This window comes from Atractosteus spatula, assembly GCF_055471065.1.
Source record: "Atractosteus spatula isolate fAtrSpa1 chromosome 10 unlocalized genomic scaffold, fAtrSpa1.hap1 SUPER_10_unloc_5, whole genome shotgun sequence".
NCBI classification, from domain to species: domain Eukaryota; kingdom Metazoa; phylum Chordata; class Actinopteri; order Semionotiformes; family Lepisosteidae; genus Atractosteus; species Atractosteus spatula.
Window position 1 is genome coordinate 209,688 of NW_028296625.1, and position 11,642 is coordinate 221,329.

Here is an 11,642-nt window from a genome sequence, read left to right on the forward strand (position 1 = left end):
AGGTGCAAACATCGGTTCAAATCAAAACTCCGCTACTGGAGTTGCTTCTTGGAGAGTTTCTTCAAATCTTTCAGCTCAACGTCGATATCTTGGGATATTAACGATGATATACAGAGTGGTTTTCTTTTGATCGAAAATTTTATTAAAATATGAGCCTCTTTTACCTTTGTCTTGGATGTTTCGCAAGGTATAATACTTTCCCTTGCATCCTCAGATAAACATTATAAATACCACAAAGTTACAATATATGGAATAGCATTTACTTTTACATATATTTTAAAATTTACTCTTATTTAAAGCTACATTTAGTGCTAGGTAAAGATAACGTTGCTAATACTGATGTAGTAGAAATGTAAGATGAATTGATAGCTTTATCTGAGGTAAAAAAAAGTCCTAAAACGCCTCCTGTAACAGGTGAGGACTCATATCTAGATTCAACTCCAAACGTTGCTATTGCATTGCGCATTATGTAAACACGACCTGTTTCAGTTTCTGGTGAGTGCAGTTTTTCCAAATTGAAATTAACAAGAACATTTTTCAAGATGCACCATGTCCCAAAACCGTTCATCAGGACTACTATTAATATCAGGTGAAAGCAGTACAAAACATAAGTGTAACCTAAATATTAAGAGACTATTGTCTGTCAGCTACTGCTGTAAGCCATGTTTAGCCAGCGCTAGAAATATTACTGCTCTACTACAGTAGCACAAGTGCACAAACCCGACTTAGAAACGGATCACAAGTCAAAAGCTCAAGACGACAAGGATGGGATTCGAACCCACGCGTGCAGAGCACAATGGATTAGCAGTCCATCGCCTTAACCACTCGGCCACCTCGTCGAGAAAATCAGCCACTTCGGACATGAGTTGGCGCGCTCAAGATCATCTTTCTTCATTCTTGATGGTCATTTTCTTCTTCCACCTGCCATTTCACTATTTTGCTTGAGTGATGTCAATCCACCAGGCGTGTCCTGTGCTTCAGTGGCGAGTATAGAGGACACCCTGTTGTACACGGAAAGCACATCGATCTCCTTGGATATGAAAAGTGACAGATAAAAGCCATTTCTCTTCCTATCTCTTAGTATCGGGGCTGCTAGTGCATGAAAAGGAGGCAACTTGCTCGGCGAGCAGGCTCAGCGCACACCGAACGCAGATGTCTCAGAGCGGTGTGTCCACGCGGCTGTAAGCATAGCGCTTTGCTAGCGCCGTGGTTTAGCTGGTTAAAGCACCTGTTTAATAAAGAGGAAATTCTGCGTTCAAATTCTTAGCGAAACCTTTCTTCCTGTTTTGTTTTACAGAACAGATCATTTGGGACACTCACAGAAGGCTTGATTTGGTTTAATGCATGTATTCATTTCCTTTGTCGGACTTTTTTAAATCATATATCTTACGAAAGATGAAATGTGGGCGAATTTTGTGTTCACCAAAAGTATGTAAATGGCAAAAAGCGGCGGGTAAGCGTTTCTGTGGTGCATTTGGTTGGCGTGTTCGGATCTTAACCCAACGTTGGGTGTTTTGAGCCCACCCAGGGAAGCACTTCCTCCCATAGTAAACATCATCACCACAGATATTTAATTTGTCCGCAAAACCTTAACTATTTTGATATTTGCAGTAGTAAACAATTGAGGGTTGGTCAGAGGTAAAGACTGCGACAGAGTCAACATTACCGGGAATTTCCAATAATTACCGACAAGGGCAACTTCCAAGCAGATAGTATTCACCCATGGAAATTTATGTTCCAATGTGTGGCGGGAGAATTCACTTATACTCCTGTTGCATCCTCAGCTAAAATAATTAAAATTATCTGAGAACTTGACAAGCAAAAACGACAGATCGCCGGAGTTATATTTTAATATTTTCGTATATTTACCTTAATTTGAATTCTAAATGTTAACCTAGTGTAATTTTGTTGTTCTTTTAAAATATTTTAGCTGAAGATGCGAGGGAGGATATTACACCTTGCCAAACATCTAAAATAACTGTAAAAGAGGCTGGCATTTTAATAAAACAGGCGATCAAAAGAAAGCTACAGATAGTATGGTATTATCCACAATATCCCTCGATATTGAAAGTCAGATCAGGAATTTGAAGAAACTATCAAAGAAGCAACGGCAATAGCAGAGGATGTTGATTTTGAACCAATGTTTACACGTCAATAATCCAGCAGTCCTCGCTTGCCAGACTTCTTCAAGTTATTCTGTGTTCTATACAAAAAATCGAAAATTAAGCGCACATGCGGCAAGAGGGGTGGTCCGAAGCAAAGACTGCGGTAGAGGAGGAAAAAACTCCGCACGATGACTCGTGTCTAATATTCGGCCCCTGAAAGGCATCATATTCGTTGAATTGCTTGTGAGCGTGTGATTTCGCAATGCCTGTGTGCGGGCTTATACTTCCGGAATATCAATGGTCAGACGCTTGCGATGAGTGATTGTGTTTTGTATTATTTAGATAATTGAAAATAAAACATTTTCAAATTTACAGCTCGAATGAAATAAAAAAGTTAATTTGTCTCTTTTTTGTAACAACATTGCCATAACTATTCAGATACATCAGAATAGTACCTGGACGTGACAGGACTTTATTGGATTTTAGGGGATTTATTTTTGCGCATCTTCGCCTAGGAATTCGCGATCAGGAATACCTTCCTGTTTTCAGCGTGTCTATTGTTTCTGCCTGTGATCTCGGAAAGAAAGACCCAACAAATGTTCACCGAGTTTGCTGTGGTTTGAGAGGAGTGTATGAAGGTAATAAAGGAGGGAGGACGCGCGCATTCCGCATGGGGAGCGCAGAGTAATGAGCCGCACCTGCAGCTCGCTGAGTCTTTTCTCATATAACCGCTCAGCCTAGACACACAGCGCCTCCAGTCTGTGTTGGAGATTTGCAGTTCAGAAAACAGCTGTGTCGAGCAGAAACTGATCTTCCTGCTTTAGTTAAGGTTATTGGAATCGACGATTACTGTGGGGGTATAGCGCTTGTATCTCTCTTCTCTGGCTAAACACTATCTACTGTAAAGTATAGAAATAGACAGAAGCTGAAATACAGCTACAAATACTTCAGTAAGGCCAGGCACATAGGAAAGTTTAATACAAATGTTCTATGAATCACTTTGCCTAGATTTTCGAATTCTGTTCGAGCTCTGATATACTGTAATCGTCTCGGCTCCTGCCGCTGTCACTGGGAGAGTGACTGCATTCCGTAGGGCTACAGGTTGATTTCACAATGCCACATTTAGTGAAATACAGGAGAAACTGCAAGGAAAACAATGTTTTAATAAATCTTCTTCTGTTTTTTTTTTTATTGCGGTCTTTCACATTTGAATGCATACCTTGGAGTAAATCTTTCCAGATTACAGGCAGCCCAAACAGTTCTTAAGGCAGAATTCGAAGCCTATTTGACTTTCTGCTGATCACATTGAAGAGTTCACGAAGCATTTCCCTGCCTTTCATGTGCCCGCAAACTGGTTTCTCCATTTTTCCGTGTAAGCGAGCACAACAGTCGGGAAACATGCAAGATAGTAGCTGTAAGGAGTGGGATATGAACCCACGCGTCTATTCAGAAGACCGGGACACCCAAGCAAGGAAAGACAAGAGTTCTTGAGTTTGGCGCCTTAGACCACTCAGCCATCCTGACGAGCTGAATAATACTGTCTGTTAAAAGCACCAGTAAAGTAAATGCTTTGCAGGAGAAGCGCCAAGTTCCCTGTTGGAGCCTAAACGGTTCGCGGAAATCAGATTTTCGGATCGATTCAGAGTGTGCTTTACAGCCTTTGTGTAATATTTTGATCTGCTAGGATGCAGTTGTCTTCACAATCTGGATTATCTCATAAAGAGCGACGTCAGTGTAAAACAGCTATCATTTTTAAGAACAGACGTTGTTTTGCATTATTCTAATTGGTTTATTTTCCTGATTGCAATGTATTGTGAAGCATAAAAGCCAGCTGCATAAATCTCTAATTCGCGTCTTTCATGAAGGCGTTTCAAATAGCAGCCAGTGCAGGATTAACGCTTTTAGAGCATGTATTACATTGTATATAGTAATACATAAGCTTAAATTCGCACACTGTTATTTAGACAGTGCCAACCAGTCTGACCTCCTACAACTTTCTGTGCTGACGGATTAGGTCTTACAGCAGCTGCAGCCAGAGTAGCCGTAATGGCAACACAGTGCTTGGAGTTCGGCTATTCTTATTTCTTCTGCAGAACCAGCGGTATCGGAATATATTGATCCGCATAAGAAGCGCTTTCGGTTTCTGATCGTTTTTATTGAGCGCTGCTCTAAACTTTACATGTGCTCGTACTAGTTTTCCCTATGAACAAAAGACATTTCCCTAATTACATGATTTCACTTTTTTCTTTTCAACAAGTAGAAAGAAATAAAATATAATTCCATATAAAAGCCCCAGGCAGGATAATTGGTGGTCTAAGGCGTTGCATTCAGGTTGCAGTTTCTCCTTGAGGCGTTTGTTGAAATTCCACTTCTGACAAAGAAGTTAGAGTAGAAACGATAAAATCCCTAGGTAGAAAACATCTCTCATTTCACGTGTTTAATGTTAATTGTCTCAGTGGTTGCCTCGGTGATTGATGGATCTTCTCTCTTGCAGGGTGACGGCAAACGTCTTCAGAGAGGGAGTCTCACACGCCCGGCTTTTCTTCATCAGGCGCGGAGACAACAGAAACAGACTTCAAACTGAAATGAATTACTTCTTGAGCATTTATGACCGTCTATAAAATGCTGAGAGCAGGTGAAAACGTCTTTTGAAATGAGGAAATGTCTGCCGACAGTAAACAGAGCTCACGCTGAGCTGCAAACAAGTGCTCCTCGTTAGTACAGTGCTGAGTACCCCCGCTTGTTGCGCGGGAGACTGGGGTACGTTTCTGTGACAGGGCGCTGGTTTAATTTTTTAACAACCTGACTTCACTTAAAAAGTGTGTACTGTGTTCTAAGTTTCGGACTAGTTAGTGTGGTAGAATATGGAGATCATCCCCAGCTCTGAGCTCAAATGCAACAACATGTCATGCTGAACAAAGTCAGAGCCCAGCTGAACGTGTGCTCAGTGTAGTGCTCAGGACTCAGGAGCATTGTTGAGTTCTAATTAGTACGAACTGCAGGGGTTCTGAATCAGAACATTTCAATTTATCTGATCAGTACATTAAAATGCAGGACACTGTAAAATAGGATTATGACTGTGTCTCTGTCTCGTTTGTCCCTCACAGTTTAAAAGATACCAGTAAGGACACACAACTACTAATGTGATACTTATTGGAAATAGTCCCAAAACAAGCACGTCTGGCAGCTGGTAGACTCCTGTAATTTTGCAGTGACAGAACACTTAGAAGATTTGCAATCTATTTAAATATGAATTTACTAAATTTCAGTTCTCTTCACTCCCCGGCATAACTGAACTTTCACTGTCGCATACTAAAGGCTTTACATGCATTAGCTGTGATAAAGCTTCTAATAAACACATAATGAAACTTAGTTTTGTTCCTCATGATCCTCTTCTCGATCCAAATGAAATGTTTAATATGATTCCCTGAGAAAAAAAATGAGTCCATTTCCGCCTGGAATGATTGATGCCTCATCAAACATTTTGTAATATCCCCGGAAGTTTATACAGTAGAATCCTGGTTCGTGGGTTAAATTCAAGGTAAGAAAGACTAAGGAAACGAGTGGGAAACGATGTCGATCTGTGATTTAAATCATCCGGAACACTGCACAACATCGGGCAGTATGTGACAGAGAGCAGCACCTGATATCCCTTCGATAGCTCAGCTAGTAGAGTGAAGGACTGTAGTAAAAAACAGCTGGGAATCCTTAGATGTCTGGTTTGACTCCAGCACGAAGGAAGGTACTTTAATCAAATAGTTAAAATAGCGAATCTGTTTCATTCAGACATTGTTCAAAAGCTCAATAAATGAAGCAGAGGCTCCTGTTCTGAATTCAGCTCACGTCTGATTGTCTTGTTTTGGCCAAGATCTGATCTTTCAATTAAGGGACTACACTGTCTGCTTTGTAATTCAAAAATACATACAAATGTCAAGTTTTTTGTAGATATAAAGGTTTTCTCTGTTTTCAAAGGATAGCTACTTAATTGGCTTTATGATTTGGTATTGATTTTGTATCGTTGTATTATTAAGTTTGTGCTTTCTGTGTTTTTATCGTATTGTGAACTTATTTTTTAAACAAATGCTTACAAAGGCAGACAAGGCACACATCTGTTTATACCAGTGGTGAATTGTACATTTTTATTAAGTACAATCTACTGTGCACTTTTGGGAGTATAACAGGTTCGATATAAAGTGGCAAAAATATAAAAGGGAAAAATACCCCAGACTGCGTGTAAAGGCCTCGTTGTGACTGTTTTATTTTTAGATAAAGGCGGCGTACTGTGCACAAAATGTTGCAGAAACACAATCTGATATTTTAATAACAATTATTTTAATAATTGGATAAGTATGAGGCCCCGGATCCAAATCATCAGTCCTGATATTTTTAAAAATGATATCTTCCCTTCCTCTCGTGGAAGTCACACGATGTGAACAATTGTTTTTTTTTCCACGTTGTGATCCAAAGAGCCTCAGACGCACAGTCAACAGTAACCAAACCAGGATGGATTCTGCTGGGAGCCGGACTGAGCTCATTCTCACTCCCTGTGCTGAAAACAGAATTATCTCTTCCCCGAACAACGTCTACAGCTGCTAGATATTGCTCTGCATCCTACTGCTCCAGCAATTCCTTTGACCAAAGACAGATCACTTGTGCGCTTTTAACCTTCTTGCAACTACAGGCGAGACTGAAGCTGGAGATGTGAAGGCACCCGCTGGTGCATGTTCTCCAAATTTCACAATCGTGACAGACTTCTCTTTTTTAAAAAAAGTAGATATAGCCCTGAAAAAAGCATTAGCTTTATCAGTTTTTACATTAATCAAACATGATATTTTTATTACATTTGTTTAAACTTATATAGCGCTTTTCTGGACACTCCACTCAAAGCGCTTTACAGGTAATGGGGACTCCCCTAGTGCGCCAGAACACTCACCACACATCAGCTATTAGTGGGGAGGAGAGCAGAGTGATGAAGCCAGTTCAGAGATGGGGATTATTAGGAGGCCATGAGTGGTAAGGGTCAATGGGTAATTTGGCCAGGATGCCGGGGTTACACCCCTACGCTTTCGAGAGACGACCTGGGATTTTTAATGACCACAGAGTCAGGACCTCGGTTTTACGTCTCAGCCAAAGGACGGCACCTGTTTACAGTCCAGTGTCCCCGTCATAATACTGGGGCATTAGAACCCACACAGACCCGCCCAGCGACAGAAACCAGACGGTACCGTGTGTCGGGCTCGGCTGCGAGCAGGACAATGACGTTATGGGGACAAAGTAGAGAAAATCAAAACGGTTCTATAAAAGAACTGTGTCAGCTGTCAGTTCTCAGTCTGTACTCTAAATCCACCGATCCGATTTCCAATCTAACACCTGAGCTGCGGCTTCTTTCGAGTAGTTATTCAGGAGAACATTATGTTAATCATATAGATGAAACGTTTAATATATTCAGGTGGGTAGCTACGTCAGCATTCGAATCTGCAAAGGAACAAGTAATACTGTAGGTTTATTCCATGCTGAAAAGAGAAGAGAGAAAACAAACCTGAAGAAGGTTTCACAGCTGAAACGTGATGTTTTCTCTCTTCTCTTTTCAGCATGGAATAAACCTATTCCCAGTGGGCGGTGATTCGTCGAATATAGGTATATTCACAGCGAAAATACGGCTTTACGTATATATACGTCGTTGCGACGTATAATCAACGTCGAATTGCAACCGTAAAATTGACGACATTAATAAACGCATATATAACGTCGAAAACACATCTAACACAGTGCCTGAGGCTTTTTACTGTATATATCGTGTGTGCCGCAACTAGGAGTATACGGCACTCTGCATAGTGTACGAAGTAAATTTATTTTATTATTTTATTAATAAATATAATAAATTAATTAATTACTGCGAAAATAATTTACTTCGTACACTGTGCAGAGTGCCGTATACTCCTAGTTTTAAAACTGACAAAAATGTAGAAAACACGTTTCTCACTTAGAATTTAAGATGGGGGTGGTGTATTACTAGTAGCGGCGCAGAACTCACCATGGTGCAATTCATTTACGTGACGGGCTAGTGGTTTAATGGATAACGCGTCTGATTTCGTTTTATAAGATTGTCGATTCGACTTCTACCGGGGTTTTGTGATTTAAATCAGGCTTTTTGGGCAGTGTACCTTTTCTCTTGTCGTGTTCAAGATGATTCGCTGCATAAGCTCCTGACTGGGTGCTCTGTACTGCTCTGTTATTTCATTCAGATTACTTAAGTGGTGTACAGATAAAACCCGACTGCGTGGTGTAATTTCCGGGTTCGGCACCAGCAGCACCTGCAAACATATCAGCTGACCTCGACGTGAGTTGAACACACAACTTTCTAATCTGGAGTCAGACACGCTACCGTTGCGCCACGAGGTCACTCGCCACAAGTGCTTTTAATTCCCCCAAAGAGAAAAATCAGCGTCCCTGGAAAAGATTTTTTTCATTCTCTCCTGTGAGGAGCGCCGCTCTTCCAACGAGGGTCTCTTCTTCCCAGACCACAGATTATTCTTCCCGCCAGGCTCTCTCACAGAGAGCACACACACCGTCTCCACTAATGTGTTTACTACATCTATAGATCTGACCCCCTACAGCCCCGATATACAGCCCGGATATTCGATATTCCCCGATAAAGAACAAAAAATATTCCTGGATAGGATATTTACCACCAGCCTCGTGAACATCTCATCTTGACCTCTTCCAGGAGGAGCACAATTAACACAGAATCCTCTCTCCATTTAGCAAATAACACAAAACACTGTTTACCTGTCAAGACAGAAAACCAGGCTGCTCCAGGTGAGGCTTAAGCTCACAACCTCGGCATGACTCCACTGATGATGTCATTTTACATGGCCTGAACCAGGAAAGAGTTTGGAAGTTATGGTGTTGTTTTAATACTTGCCTACTCTTTTAATTTTTCGGTCAAATCTTTTATTTGGGAGTACTTTCAATTGATGTTAATCCTTGTCCCGATGCACGATTCTGGGCCATGGTGCATCTTGAATAATGTTCTTATACAGTAGGCTTCAGTTTGGAAAAGTGCGCTCTTCAGAAGCTACCGAAACCGCTAATGGTTACATAACACTTAATGCAAAAGCAACGGTCGGGTTTGAAAAAGAATATTACTTGCTATGAATACAAACACTGCTACAGGAGGGGTGTTAGGGCTATTTTAGCTTAGATCATCCATTCATCTTACATTTCTTCTCCATCTATATCAACAGCGAAATCGCTACTGAGCGCTAAAGGCAGGTCCTGGCAATACAATCTTCTTTAGAAAACATTATTCAAACTATTTCTACTACCATACGTCAAGTAAAAGATACCGATTGCACGCAACTAATACAATCTCTTTTCCAGGGACGTTGTAGCTAGATGCAAATTACAATCGAAAATGTATGAGTTTTAAAATTTTCTTTTGGATCCACAATGATCAGCATGAACCATCAAAGAGCCTGTAGCTGCAAGAAGGTTAAAAGCGCACAAGTGATCTGTCTTTGGTCAAAGGAATTGCTGGAGCAGTAGGACGCAGAGCAATATCTAGCAGCTGTAGACGATGTTCGGGGAAGAGATAATTCTGTTTTCAGCACAGGGAGTGAGAATGAGCTCAGTCCGGCTCCCAGCAGAATCCATTCTGGTTTGGTTACTGTCAGACTGTGCGTCTGAGGCTCTTTGGATCGCAACGTGAAAAAAAAAGAACAAAAAACATTTGCTCACATCTTGTGATTTCCACGAGAGGAAGAGAAGATATCACAAAAAAAAATCAGCACTGAAGATTTGGATCCGGGACCTCATACTTGTCAAATGATTAAAATAATAATTATGAAAATATCAGGTTGTGTTTCTGCAACATATCGTGCACAGTACGCCATTTTTTCTAAAAATACAGTAGATTGTACTTAATAAAAATGTACAATTCATCGCTGGTATAAACAGATGTGTGCTGTGTTTGCCTTTGTAAGCATTTGTTTAAAAAAGAAGTTCACAATATGATAAAAACACAGAAAGCACAAACCTAATAATATAACGATACAAAATCAATACCAAATTATAAAGCCAATTAAGTACCTATCCTTTGAAAACAGTGACATTTGTATATACTTTTGAATTACAAATCAGACAGAGTAGTCCCTTAATTCAAAGATCAGATCTTGGCCAAAACAAGACAATTAGATGTTAGCTGAATTCGGAACAAGAGCCTCTGCTTCATCGTTTATTGAGCTTTTGATCAACGTCTGAGCGAAAAAGATTCGCTATTTTAACTCTTTGATTAAAGTTCACAAAAGCACCTTCCTTCGAGCTGGAGTGAAAACAGCGACTTGAGGATTCCTAACTGTTTTTAATACAGTCCGCCACGCTACCAACTGAGCTATCGAAGGGATCTAAAGTGCTCCTCTCTGGCACATATTGCCCAATGTAGTGAAATATTCCGGGTGATTAAATTCCAGTTCGACATCAAGTTTCCAACTCGTTTCCTTAGTCTTGTTTACCTTGAATTTAAGCCACAAACCAGGATTCTACTGTATAAACTTCCGGGGATGTTACAAAATGTTTGAGGGGGCATCAATCATTACAGGCGGAAATTCACTCCTTTTTTTTCTCGAGGCATCATATTAAACATTTCATTTGGATCGAGAAGAGGATCACCATGCGAGACAGAACAAACTGTTTGATTCTGTCTTTATTGGGAGCTGTATCACAGCTAATGGATGTAAAGCCTTCAGTATGCGATAGTGAGAGTTCAGTTATGTGAAGAGAACTGAACTGAAATTTAGTGAATTCATATTTAAATAGAGTGTAAATCATCAAAGTGTTCTGTCACTTCAAACTTAGTACGACACTAACAGGAGTGGGGATCGAACCCACGTGGACTTTCGTCCATTGGATCTTAAATCCAACGCCTTAACCATTCGGCCATCCTGGTCTACAGCAATATGCTGCTCAGTTGTTTAACATTTGAATATGATTCATCTATTAAAAAAAAAACAGCGCCCTGTCACAGAAACGTACCCCGGTCTCCCGCGCAACAAGCAGGGGTACTCAGCACTGTACTAACGAGGAGCGCTTGTCCGCAGCTCACCGTGAGCTCTGTTTACTGTCAGCAGACATTTCCTCATTTCAAAAGACGTTTTCGCCTGCTCTCAGTAATTAATGTCGGTTTGAAGTCTGTTCCTGTTGTCTCCACTCTTGACGAAGAGCAGCCTTACGTAGGAGACTCCCTCTCTCAAGAATTTTGCCATCACCCTGCAAGAGAGAAGAGCCATCAACCACCAAGACACTTAACATTAAACACATGAAATGTGAAATGTTTTTTACTTAAGGATGTTACCGTTTCCACTCTAACGTCTTTGTCAGAAGTGGGAAATGAACAAACATCTCTAGGGGAAGCTACAACCTGAACGCAACGCCTTGGACCACCAGCCATCCTGCCTGTGGCTCTTAAATGGAATGATATGTTTTATTTCTACTTGATGATAAGGGAAAAAAAAGTTAAATGTAATTAGGGAAATGTCT

The 11,642-nt window shown here is 40.7% G+C and overlaps 3 non-coding genes across 3 annotated transcripts; all 3 read right to left on the reverse strand.

The window, feature by feature from the left end:
• Positions 1 to 757: 757 nt before the first annotated feature.
• On the reverse strand, positions 758 to 839 carry trnas-gcu (transfer RNA serine (anticodon GCU)). The gene has a single exon. It is a non-coding gene; the product is annotated as a tRNA-Ser (tRNA).
• A 7,596-nt stretch (positions 840 to 8,435) lies between these two features.
• trnaw-cca (transfer RNA tryptophan (anticodon CCA)) lies at positions 8,436 to 8,507 on the reverse strand. Its single transcript has one exon. It is a non-coding gene; the product is annotated as a tRNA-Trp (tRNA).
• A 2,462-nt stretch (positions 8,508 to 10,969) lies between these two features.
• trnal-uaa (transfer RNA leucine (anticodon UAA)) lies at positions 10,970 to 11,053 on the reverse strand. The gene has a single exon. It is a non-coding gene; the product is annotated as a tRNA-Leu (tRNA).
• Positions 11,054 to 11,642: the final 589 nt, after the last annotated feature.